Source organism: Gadus chalcogrammus, chromosome 1 (genome assembly GCF_026213295.1).
Source record: "Gadus chalcogrammus isolate NIFS_2021 chromosome 1, NIFS_Gcha_1.0, whole genome shotgun sequence".
Taxonomy (NCBI): domain Eukaryota; kingdom Metazoa; phylum Chordata; class Actinopteri; order Gadiformes; family Gadidae; genus Gadus; species Gadus chalcogrammus.
Window position 1 is genome coordinate 7,806,478 of NC_079412.1, and position 13,495 is coordinate 7,819,972.

The window sequence follows — 13,495 nt, forward strand, 5'->3', positions numbered from 1 at the left end:
TGCACATATTTTATGTAAACATAGTTAAAGGAGAAAAAAACTTGTGTTACTTACCACTGACTGATATAAAGTCATTAAATTAATTAAATTTACTTCCCCTACCACCAATGATATTTGCCTATGTCCAAAGCCCCTTCATCCGGAAAGTCAAATAGTTCATATTTTGCCATTTTCTTTATTTTTCCGTAGCTGCAAACTCACGACTAAAACTCACGACTCGACTGTCAAATATTCAACTGACGTCTCACGCTCTGCGAATGCGTAGCACTATGTTTACAACCGCATTCGCAGCGTGTGAGACGCTCGCAGGTTTACAGTTGTCTTTTTCAGTTGTTCAGTTGTTTTCAGTATACAGTTGTCTGCATTGACAGTCGTCTAACTGCAAAATGTCACGAAATTATAAACGATATTTGTCCGATTTTTTCTCATACCTGTGCCAAAAACTACAAGATGGTACAGAAGTCAATTGAGAACAGAGGAACGGCCAGCAAGTTCGACCGAGGAGGTAAGAAAAACTGGAATAAGAGCGCCTCCTTGCGACACGAAGTAATTCCCTACAGCTAGGCTAACCTCTATTTGTCCACTGGCTTCCAGATTGATTCAAGGCCTTCATTTGCAGCTGAATTCTCTGATGACGGAGACCTTGATGATCAAATGAATACACAGTCTATGGTGTGTACACACTAAACAAAGTTCATTAAGAGAATGGATGTTAAGAAATTATAACTGTAAAATTGTGATTTAAGTTTAAGCTGCCACAAACAGCTACTTTCTATTTGCTGTGGCTATCCTAACCTCATTGTTAAATTTGGCTTTTCCAGATTGACTCTTCAGATGAAGCTGAATTCCCCTGTGATGATCCACCAGACCATGTTGATCAAGTGTGTACACACACAAAACACAGCTAGTTGAAATAGGGAGAATGGAGTGGCATATAAGAGATTATGACATAATTCTGCATTGATGTCCACTGATTGAATAGCCTACTTTATAAGTAAGGTTAATTGTGTGTCCAACCTTTTACTAAAATTACAAATATAACATACTTGTATATAATATATAATATATCGTAATAACTCGAGAACCGTGGGTCTGGGTCTGAACATGCACAGAACTTTGACACTCATTTTAAATTTAACGCAGCCCGACTTGATACCAGAGGATGGAAAAAATGAAACAGAATCCGCTGAAATGGATGACGATGATGATTGTTTCACAGTGAGTATTTTTGTGATTGGAGATGTTATTCTGTGTGACTAACTAACGACAATAAAATCATGAGTTACGAAATGGAATGCATTGTGTTTGTCTGCATCTCTTTGCACAGAACATCTTCAACGATCCTGAAATCCAAGAGCAACCCATCTACTCTGGTGCATTAATTAACCGTGGACAGCTACTGTGCCTCATTCTGGCCTCCATCTTGAAGCACAGCATTAGTGGCAGTGGATTAAAAGATTTGTTGGATCTTTTAAATATTGGAGCACCTGGATGTGCCCCCACAAGTAAATACTACTTTGACAAATCTTTCTTTAATTTGGCAAAACAATTCCAAATTCACCATTACGGTAAAATTTGCTCGCAATATATAGGTAAGTTGTTTAACCCTTGCTGCAGTGACGGAAATGTTGATGAAAGAGTAAACAAAAATGAAGGGTATTATTTTCTCGTAATGTCCTTATGGAAAAAACACTACTTTCTACAAGTACTTAAATGACAACAAAACCAATATGGGTATGGGGGACATTTACAGTGGAAGTATGTACACTTTAAAACGTAAAACTTTTGTTGATACCCTTGGCAACATTTCACTTTCATTTATCATTGATGGGGCTTCAGTTTTTAAATCATCCAATTACTCAATTTGGCCAATTATCTGCACAGTCAATGAACTTCCATTTACTATCCGTGGAAAGTATTCTCTTCTACATTCCCTTTGGTTTGGTCCTAAACCCGAAATGCCAACACTGTTATGGCCATTTGTCAAGGAATTACAAGATCTATTCACAGAAGGGTTTTCTTGGCATGACAACACTGGTCATAAACGTGTCTGCATATGTGATACGCCTACCCCTGCCATGGTACAGGACATGAAACAATTTAACGGCAGATATGGGTGTGGGTTTTGTCTGCATATCGGAGAAATAGAACCAAAGGGAAAATGTTTTACACATGTATATCCTCACTCTACTGAGTATCCTCAACTAAGAACACATGATCAGACTACCCATCAGGCATCTGCTGCAATACAATCAGACACAGATGTTAATGGGGTTAAGGGACCTCGTCAACTGCTGCTACTTCCTAATTTCGACATTATCAAACATTTTGTGCCAGAATATATGCATAGTGTTTGCCTTGGTGTAACAAAACAATTTGTCAGTATTTGGTGTGATTCCAAAAATTCCTAACCCTAACCCCTCCACCCCGTGCCCTAACCCTAACCCCAACCCACTAACCCTCCGCGCGCCGTCTCCTCTCCACCATTCACCACCCACCCCGTCTCACCCTAGCCATTTCTCCACCACGTTACATTCTAGTCAGCGCACAATCACCACGTCTCACCATAACCCCTCGTCACCCACTCCGTTTCACTTTAACCAGCCTGCGGCTTCCACTGTGGGCCCCCACCATCTCCCTGACCCTAACCAGCCCCCTTCTTCTATGCCTCACCTTAGCCGGCTCCCTTACACTGGAGGGACGGACTTGGTGTCCGCCCCTTTCCTCCACAGCCCGGCTGAGGTGGGGCCTCCACTAGGAGTGCCTGGATCCCTGAGTCAGGTGGTCTTCCCAAACAGGTTCCCTGAGGGGACCCCTGCCATCAGGAGCGGAGACGATCAGGGGCGCCAGCCACACACACGCATCATACCCCTCATCAGCACATATACACAAAACATCATACACATACACTCCAAACTGAAAAACGCATTCACACACGCACAACACAACATTCCCGCACTTCAAAATCACAAAATCATCTCAGCTTTTAGGAAAAACCGGAACCTGCAGGATGTCCTGGTGCGGGCCCGCTTCTCCACGGACACTGGAGGCGCCCCCTCTCAACACCGAGGCCATTTCCAGCAGTTGGCGGTCATCCGCAACCGGCTCGCCTCCACCTCCAGCCCTATCATACAAAAACTCACTATCCTGGACAAAAACATCATTTACGCCATTACATGCTCCGAATGCCACATCATCTATGTCGGCGAAACAAAGCACACCATACTCAACAGACTAAAACAACATTTATATACAATACACATAGGCACACTCAACACTCAAATAGTCAAACATTTCCAAACACACCCCATTACTTCATTATTCATCACCGGGCTGGAGATGAAGGCGTGCTGGTCGGACAGACAGAGGAAGGCAGCGGAGCACAGATGGATAGCCAAACTTAGGACCGTTACCCCCTTGGGCCTTAACATCAGGGAGTAGGGTCCGCGCTGGTCCGGTGCTGGGGGCACTGGATTGTCTCGGGATTCCTCCCTGGGTTTTCTTCTTGCGCGGCATCGGGTCGACTGTGCGTTCTAATGTGTTGCATGTTTTTACCCCTTCTGTGTGCTTTCTTTTATAATATTTTATGTCTTCTCCTTCACACAACAGGATGTTCTGAATGTTTGAATGGTTTTATTATGTCTCTTTTACTGTTATTTATTCACTTATCTATTTTTATCCTATTTATTCATCTTATTTATTTTATTTATTAAGTTTGATTTATGTCTTATATGTTCCTACCATGGTTTTATATGTGCATGCGGATTGTTTTATTTATTAAAAGGGCTCCTGCAGTTCACCAATGAATTCTTTCGATACTGCAGCTTGCTCCTTTTTATCTTTATATTTTATATATACATATATATTTTTATTTATGCGCATGTTTCCACATTTGATGACAATATTAGTGTGAATGAACTAGTACGTATGAGTGCGTATTTATTTATATATCTATATATTTATCTTTCCTTTATTTTTATTCTTGCATATATACTTATACGAAAGGTTGATGGGCAGGATCCTTTGATCCCCCACTTTTATTATTAGCATGCACCATTTTAACTAGAAGTGTTTTTATCGACCCGTTTGCTGCGCCGACTACCCCATTATGGGAGGTCTCTCGGGGCCCCGGCCCCCTGGGCACTCTGGCGATGACGGCACCCTGCTCCCTCTGATCCCCCTGGGGGTACAAAATAGACTGTTCCGCGCCTCCTCAGACCCCAGCTGCTGGTCCCCCTGCTCTTCCTTCCCTTCCTCTGTTTTTATCTTTATTTTTATTCTTCACAGAAAAAGAAAATAACACACAAAAAAATGAAAAAAATATAAATCAAAAAAAGAAAAATAACAAAAAAAGAAATAACCGAAGAAAATTATATGAAAGGATTGGGAGATGGTGTGCCAGTGCACCCAGGGTCCATGACCATCAAGAGCCGAACGTTGTTATAAAAACCTAACCCAAATTCTGCTAACCCTAACCCTAACCCTAACAACAAGAGTAATTACACTGGGGGAGTCCATTCTCTTTGGAAATTATATATAGGCCACTGTCAGAAGAATTCAAGAGATGTTTCATCCACCACACTTTTATACACAACTGAAATGTATGCAGCAAATTTTAAACGCAATAATTCTTGTGTGGCTCTAAAAAACGGAGAGCATGGTAGCATTAAATCCATACTTCTTTGTAAGCTCAATTGTGGTTGCTTATCAGCATGCAAGTGTGAAGAGGTGTACCTACAACATTTTAGATTAAAAAAGGATTCCAGACAATTAAGAATCTATGATGATTTTGCTAAGGTGAATACTGCTAAGCAAATTGTGAATTTCAGAAAGACCCATGAAATACTTCTTTGCAAACCTAATGATATTTTATGCAAATGCTTTTGCTACGTACACGATGAGTAAATTATTCTTATTAAGATGCCTGTATTAGAAAATGTTTAAAGTTAAGGCTTCAATTGTACTCTTTCATTGTTATTATATTCTGGCTGTTGTAGCCTATGCATGTTGTGCATTATGTTTTATATTTATGTGTGGTTTATGTTTATGTCACTTTTATTCAAAGTGACATAGCCTACAATAAAATCTGCACATAATACAAATATTTTGCTTATGTTTCACTTATTCATTTTAGGACAAATTACAGAATGATGAAAATATGTATTAAAAAAAGTATATTATAGTTAACTATAGTACACTATGCTACACTGTGTAGTGACTTACTATAGTATTTACCATAGTACACTATAATGTCTGGAAAATTACTATAGTAGATCCCACACTATATTGTAGTATATTATAGTAATCTATAGTATACTACACTGTGTAGTATTTTACTATAGTATTTACCATAGTACACTACACTGTCTGGAATATTACTATAGTAAATCCCACGCTATATTGTAGTATATTATAGTATTCTATAGTAATCTATAGTATACTGTAGTAAATGCTGTAGTAAACTAGTATTTTTTAGGGTGCAACAGGACTTAGCTCATAGCCTAGCTCACACCTTTAACTTTATCTAACCCCACATTTAACAGGCTCATTCTTTTTTTACCGAAGCAGTGGCTTACTCTTATTTTGACGCAGGAAGGGCAACGTTGGAGGTCTCCTCTGCTATTGACTCCGGAGCGTTGCCAACAGTGTCATTGCCGTCACTATCATCATGATCTACCACAGAATACATAGGCCTACGTGTTAAGAACTAACATGGGATGTATGTGATACTTGAAATAACATTAAGTAGGCTACTCTCATGTATTATCAGCCAACCTCAAACCATCGCTAAAAAGCAAGCAATAAGTCATGTGTAGCCATGAATTTATCCTAAACCTTATAACAACGGTGACAACTTACCAGAGGATGTTACATTCACGTCCTCGTCCGTTCTAAAACCAACATCAATTCCATTTTCCTCCACATTGAATATTGGCCGTCCTCCGATGAAACTGTTCATCTTTTCATAGAATGGAAAATTGGTTGGAGCCGCACCACTCTTGTCAACTGCTTGTTTGGCCTTGTTGTAAGATGCCTTCAATACCTTCCAACGGTTTTTCATCTGCTCAATTGAGCGACTATAGCCCGCATCTGTAAACTTTTGATGCACACCTTTAAAAGGTCGCTATGTCTAACCTTTCTCTGGTCCATCATTCGGAAGATTGTTTTTTAAAGAACCTATTCTCCTTGATTCGGGGCAAAGGGGGGCACAAATACAATCCCAGTGCGAGGGAATTCACCACTGCACTCAGGGGTTTGAGTGTATCAAACATTATACCTGCTCTTTCTGCATCGACTGCATCAAACTGCGAGCTGGATGACGGGACAACCCTCCTAGCCAGTATCTCAGAGGACCCAATCCCCTCCACCTCAACAGCTCCAATGACCTCGATTGCCCTCCCTGACCACCCTGACAACAGAGATTGAGGAACTAGTGGTATCGGACATTGTGGAAGATCAGGTCATCTCAACAAGACAAATTACTGCATTGACACACCGCTACAGTCATAAATCACATGAAAGACATTCACATATGATCATGCTCATATTCAATGTAACACTGTATATTCTCTTACTTGTAGACTGTTGGCGATTGCATCCAGGAGGAGGGCCTGTTCTACGTTGCTGGCTGGCTTGTCCGGGTCCTTCAAAAGGAGGAAATTGTTCAGGCCTGTCCACACTGTGAGGTGCTACTGTTGGGTGCCAGACATCAGGACCACAGCTACGCCACAAGTGAGGACAACCCAGGAGGCTGAGCAAACAGCAAACGGCCAAAGCAGCTCAGAGAAAGCTGTCCACCTTCACGGCCTGAATGGAGCTGGAGGATCGTTGCTGTGTCTGGCTGTGGAGGGGAGCTAGATGGAGCGGTCTTCCAATTATTCCTGTGGAGAATATACTAATAAAAAAGATTAAAAAAATTAAAAAAAGATTTTTTTGAATACAAGTAAAGAAATACGTTTTGGAAGACGCTATAAATATAAATGATAATTTGAGGTTGTTCTTTTACTACATGCAACGATGTTGTTTATTAATTTGTCCTTTAACATTGCTCTACATTGTTCTACAAAATAAAATCAAACTTCAATTAATGTGCCCCTGCATTTTAACTGAGCCAAGTAGATATACGCTTTGACTAGAGAAAAATAACTTAATGATTGTGCGCTCCGTCTTCTTTTCACCCAGAGTTATTTCTTTTCTACAGGATAATTCGCATGGGAGAAGACGACAGGTGGAGACATACAACAACTTCATTTTGTGGTGTTTATCGCGCAAATTTGTCCTCGGGAAGAACAACCAGTAGTTTGACCTATAGGCTAGCAGCTACTACTACTGGTGCAGCAAGAGGCAACACTACCCTACTGTATTTAGGTGGTGATATTTAGCTGGCTCAGCTCACCCCTAAATTTACAAAATGGCTCAAAATATCTGACACACAGATAGCAGACAGCCCACAGACCTTGAAGAGAGACAACAGCCCGCCCGACGCCATCAACACTGTGCCTTCCCCCATTGCTGATGCTGGCTTGGCGAGGAACGGCCACCCCCCTCCTCTGCATGCTCTGAAAAAATCCTATTTGCAACTGTTGACAGACTGACCAACCCCCCCAACACAAATTCCACCTGATCACCATTCTACGCAGAAATGCAATGAGTTTGCAGCTTTTTATACAGATAAAATTGAAGGCATCAGACAAGGATGGCATGCTTTAATGTTATAGACTCAAAATCTTGTGGAAACTGTGACACAACTAAAGCCATCCACCTGTTGCCTTGATACTTTACCTACCAACCTCTTTGAGAATGTTTTCCGACTGCCTAGCAGTAGACATATTGCAGATAGTTAACAACTCTCGCCAGTCAGGCAATTTCCCAAAAGCTTTGAAAACTGCAGTTATTAAACCCCTTTTAAAAAAGCGGAGCCTAGATGCCTCTATTATTAACAACTACAGACCAATATCAAATCTACCCTTCATGAGTACAATCATTGAGAAAGTTGTCCTCCAGCAACTTAATCAATTCCTGGCATCAACTGCTTGCTATGATACCTTCCAATCAGGATTTCGACCACTGCACAGCACTGACCGCCAATATTAAAGTTGTAAACAACATCCGTCTTAACACAGACTCTGGCAAAACCTCAATACTAATGCGACTTGACCTCAGTGCTGCATTCGACACTGTAGACCATACATTACTTCTGGACAGGTTAGAAAACTGGGTGGGGCTTTCCGGCACAGTCTTAAATTGGTTCAGGTCCTACCTACAAAATAGGAAGTACTTTTTTTTTTTCCATTGGCGACTTTGTATCAGAATCAACCAACGTGACATGTGGAGTCCCACAAGGTTCGATCTTAGGACCCTCTTTATTCAACATCTACATGCTCCCACTAGGGCAAATCATGCAAAATAACAATATTGACCATCATTGCTATGCTGATGACACGCAAATCTATGAATCGCTATCACCAAATGACTATCGGCCCATAGATCTGCTGTGCCAGTGCATTGAGCAAGTGAAAGAATGGATGTGCCGAAATTTCCTTCAACTAAATGAGGACAAAACAGAGATAATTGTATTTGGCTCTAAAATGGAAAGGCTTAAAGTAACCCACACCTTCACTCTCTGTCCCTGAAAACCTCAATCAAAGCCAGCAATCTAGGGGTTATCATGGATTCAGATTTACATTTCGACAGTCATATCAAATCAGTTACAAAATCGGCATATTATCACCTTAAAAATGTAGCAAGACTTAGAGGGCTCATGTCCACCGAAGACTTAGAAAAACTTGTACATGCCTTAATCACTAGTAAGCTTGATTACTGCAATGGTCTCCTTACAGATCTCCCAAAACAAACTCTGACGCTACGGCTAAACCAGACGCGGAAATTCTGCCGTGCGCAAATAGAACGTTCACCAAGCGGAAATTTTAAATTAACCGGCTACACTGGACGCGTTAAAAATGGCTCCTTTATCTTTTTTGATCTGTGTTTATATATTTTATAAACCACAGTTCATCGGCACCAGTTCATCTGGAACAGAGTAACATGGGTAAGTATTAAGTCTACAGCAACCCGTAAATCAAACTACATTCGTATAAGGTTAAATTTGAGCTAGACATAGTTACCAAGCAACCATCAACGGACATAAACCATAAACCATTGATACAAAGTTACGTTGGTAAGTGACCAACTAACTAATTTGATACAAACGAACTAGTTGCAAATGAAATAGCTAGGGTAACCAGCTTCCACGTCAAAGATCAATATAATATTAGTCTGACTAAGTAGGTTTGATATATAGCAAGTTATGTAAAACTTCGGTATTGCAGACAGTCTAGTTGCAGACATATTAGCATAGATGAAAAGCTGTGAATAATCTAACCTCTACAGAGTTGTTTTAAACGTATGTTTGTGTGATACTAACTAACTGATTAATTTGTTAATGACAGACAGGCTAGTTGCAGATAGTCTAGCATAGATGACAGATGTGCAATCTAACCACAAGAGAGTTGTTTTACAGTGCCTACAGTGAAAAGGAGGAAGGCACTTGCCTTACTTGTTATCCTCCAAAGGATTAAAAAGAGGAAACGGACCTGGGTGACTGCAATCAACCAGCGCAGGCGACAGCAAGGGGTATTTTACAACCTGGCGGAGGAGTTGCGTTTTAACGCTGCAACCCATCGATCGTATTTTCGTATGACACCAACGCAGATGGACCACATCCTGTCAGTGATTGGTGCAGATCTCCAGCGACAGGACACCAATTACAGACTGGCAGTCGAACCCAAGCAAAGACTTGTGGTTACACTGAGGTAGGCCAACACACAAGCTTTTGCAATGATTATTATGGTTTTGGGGAGAGAGCAGGGTGGTCCTCAATGGGCCTCTATTTGGAGGCTCAAGGCCCAGGGGGGCATTGCACCGCCTTAACTTACTCCATCAATTTCAGACAAACTGCATGGGCTTAGGTGTTGACAAGTTACAGAGAAACACGAAGGAAATATTGATTTAAATAGACAATTTATTGCACTATTAATACACTATAAGTCTGTGTAGTGAGGAATGGGTGAGGGCACAGTACTCTCACCACATTCCCCCCAAGTCTCCTCACTTGGTCTGTACCTCTGTGCCTGTGCATGTGAGGGTGGTGCATATAATAGTTGGGGTTGGCGGCTCTGGTGGGATGGCTGGCGGCTCTGGTGGGATGGCTGGTGGCTCTGGTGGGATGGCTGGGATGTCTGATCCCATGGCCTAATTAGACCAGGGCCCTGCATCTGTGCCTGCTGGTGCCCTTGGTCCAGATCATGGACACCCTGGAGCCCTTCTAAAAGAGCAATCTTTGCCCTCAGCTTACCCCAGCCACTTAATTTGTTCAGCAAGGGCACCAGACTGAGGGCAAAATGTAACATCTCATCCTCCTCCTGTGGCACACGATGGTGCATGTGCTGTGGAGGCTCCTGGACCATAGCCAGCAGCCTATCCTCCAAAGACTCCAAAGGTGCTGAGGCCCTCTTTCGTGCAGCAGGTCTGCTGTAGGGCTGTTTGATTATGGAAAAGAATGATAATCACAATTATTTGAATCAACATTGAAATTACAATTATTTAACACAAATATTTATTAGGTTAGGAAAACAATTGCACAGCCCTACCCTGTTGGTTGAAGAACCAGGTTGAGAATGCTGATCTGGTTGATGGTCATTCTCCTCCCGCACATCCTCTCCATGGCTCAGGTCCAATGCCTCCCAATCTTCAACTTGGTCTAGGTTGCTTCTAGAGCTAAAGCATAAATGACATGCACAATGATTTATAGTCTAGGTAAATGTATGCTGATTCTTAAAATGAGAAAATAATTTCAGTTATTTTAGAACTTGTGCTATATGTAAAATAGTGCGCTGGGAATCAGTGAGCCATCACTGCCTTTCAGTGTTTGCACTGTACCTCCTGGGTTGAAGGTGGGGAATAAGAAAAGACAGGGCTTGGGTGTATTTCCACTCCTTTTGTTTTGTTTTTGGAAAATTGGTCCCTTAGGTCCTCCAGCGACCTTGGCACTTCACAACTGTTGACATAAATTGCCAGATAATTGAATAACAGATTTTTTTCTTTAAAGTAACAATAACTCATGTATGTTGTACACCAGTTAACAAATTATATATTTTCCTACAGATTCCTTGCCACCGGAGAGTCTTTCAGGAGTCTGGCTCTTGCCTACAGGCTGGGCAGAAAAACAGTGGCAGACTCCGTTCACATGACCTGTAGGGCAGTTGTCGATCACATGATGGAGACCCAAATGCCGAAACCAACGGAGGAATCATGGACAGCTATCGCAGAGCGCTTTTGGAGAAGATGGCAGTTTCCAAATTGCATTGGGGCCATCGACGGGAAGCACATTCAAATTCAAGCACCCAAAAAATCATGCAGCCAGTTTTTTAATTATAAAAAAACATTTTCAATAATCTTGTTGGCCCTGGTGGATGCGGACTCAAAAATGTATAATCATACAAGTTGGCGATTTTGGCCGTGCAAGTGATGGTGGGGTGTTCGCTCATTCAGCACTGGGGAGGGGAATGAGTGAAAAGACTTTGAATGTGCCAGAAGACACCCCCCTGCCAGGTTATGGTCAGCAAGGTGACGTGCCATACATGATGGTAGGTGATGCTGCGTTTCCCTTGAAGCGGTACCTGATGCGACCCTACCCTGGCAGCAACCTGTCAAGGCATAATAGTCACTTTAACTACAGGCTGTCAAGAGCTCGCATGACAGTGGAGTGTGCCTTTGGCATTCTTGCGGCCAGATGGAGGTTTTTTTTGTCAAGAATATCCATGCTGCCGTGTCATATAGACATGGTAGTCATGGCAGCATGTGTGCTACATAATTATCTGATCAAGCCTAAGAACAGAGATATGGTAGAGGGTCAAAGGGATGGAGAACATGGTCTGCAAAGTGTCAGACACATGGGGGGTAACAGAGGACCCAGGGAAGCCTTTCAGACTCGAGAGTTCCTCTGTAATTTCTTTGACTCCCCAGAAGGAGCTTTAAGTAGTGCACATAATGTGTAAATAATTTTGTAAATAATGTAGTTTAATAGGTTTGGATAACATGATGATCATTGTATATATATCTTTTTGTAAATAGATATTGATATTTTGTAAATAGATATTGATTATCAATCTCTCTCTCTCTCGCTCTGTCTGTCTCTCCCCCCCCCCGCTCTCTTTCTCTGTCTGTTTCCCTGTCTCTCTCTCACTCTGTCTGTTTCCCTCTCTCTCATTAGACATTCTTGGTTCCAAATGTATGTTGATTAAAACGTTCTTGTTGACACCATGATTCATTTTAATCTGTTTCCACTTAAAAATACCTTATCAGAATAAGCACTATAGACTAAGTAAAACAATTTTAAAGTAATGCTATAGACATAATGACCACTATTATGAATAATTAGTATTACTATGGTCCAGTTCAATAGCTGCTTATAGTATAGAAGTATAGTATAGAAGTTACTCACCAGTTATGCCAACTGCCTCCGAAACAGCTCTCCATCCGGCATCTCTTTGACGTTTATCCTTATATTTCGGGTCACTGTGGTCGTAAAGCTGTACTCGTTTTTCAACTTCATGAATTAATATATAATCATCCATTCTTGAACTATCAACTATCTAGGCCTACTTGCCATCTATATACTTACACTGTCTACGTATACTATCTATCTGATACACTGTCGTCTTCAAACAGAAAAGTAATGTTTTAATCGTTAAAAACGTTAAATCTCCATAGTAACAGCTCTCGAGGGTTTGGGAAATAATCAGATTTATTGATTCCCTCATTATTCACAGAAAATATATAATGGTTTTCATTACATTGATTTATTACCATACTCTATGTTAAAAGGCCCACGCAAACCTCGCGGAAAATAATAAAAATAGAAACCAGTCTATGTCTTAATTTTCCTCGCGGAAATGTCGGAAATGTCTGCGCAGTACATTCAGTTTCAGCGTCTGGTGTAGCCACTCTCATTGCTTTCAACGGTTTCAAATTCTGCTGCGTTCACACCGTGTCCGCAAAGCAAAATTTCCGCGTCTGGTGTAGCCGTAGCGTGAGGAAGCTTGAGCTTGTTCAGAATGCTGCTGCTAGGGTTCTAACAAAGACCAAAAAATTTGAACATATTCCACCAATTCTGAAATCGTTACATTTGCTTCCTGTAGGTCAGAGAATTGATTTTAAAATCATGTTGCTAACCTATAAACCCCGACATGGTTTAGGCCCAAAATATTTAACTGATATGCTTCCACTACATAAGCCTTCTAGACCACTAAGATCCTCTGAGACCAATCTGTTAATTATCCCCAGAGTAAACACGAAACATGGGAAAGCAGGATTTAGTTACTATGCAACAAATAGCTGGAATAAACTCCCAGAGGATTTAAGACTTGCCCCAACTCTGAGCACCTTTAAAACAAGACTGAAGACGTTTATGTTTGCTTTAGCTTTCTGCTAAATC

At 41.3% G+C, this 13,495-nt stretch overlaps 1 long non-coding RNA gene across 1 annotated transcript; it reads right to left on the minus strand.

The window, feature by feature from the left end:
* Nucleotides 1-7,595: 7,595 nt before the first annotated feature.
* On the minus strand, nucleotides 7,596-12,036 carry LOC130379707 (uncharacterized). Its single transcript, XR_008895150.1, has 3 exons — nucleotides 10,939-12,036; nucleotides 10,650-10,776; nucleotides 7,596-10,538 (listed from the first exon to the last, which is right to left on the minus strand). It is a non-coding gene; the product is annotated as an uncharacterized LOC130379707 (long non-coding RNA).
* Between the last annotated feature and the right edge of the window lie 1,459 nt (nucleotides 12,037-13,495).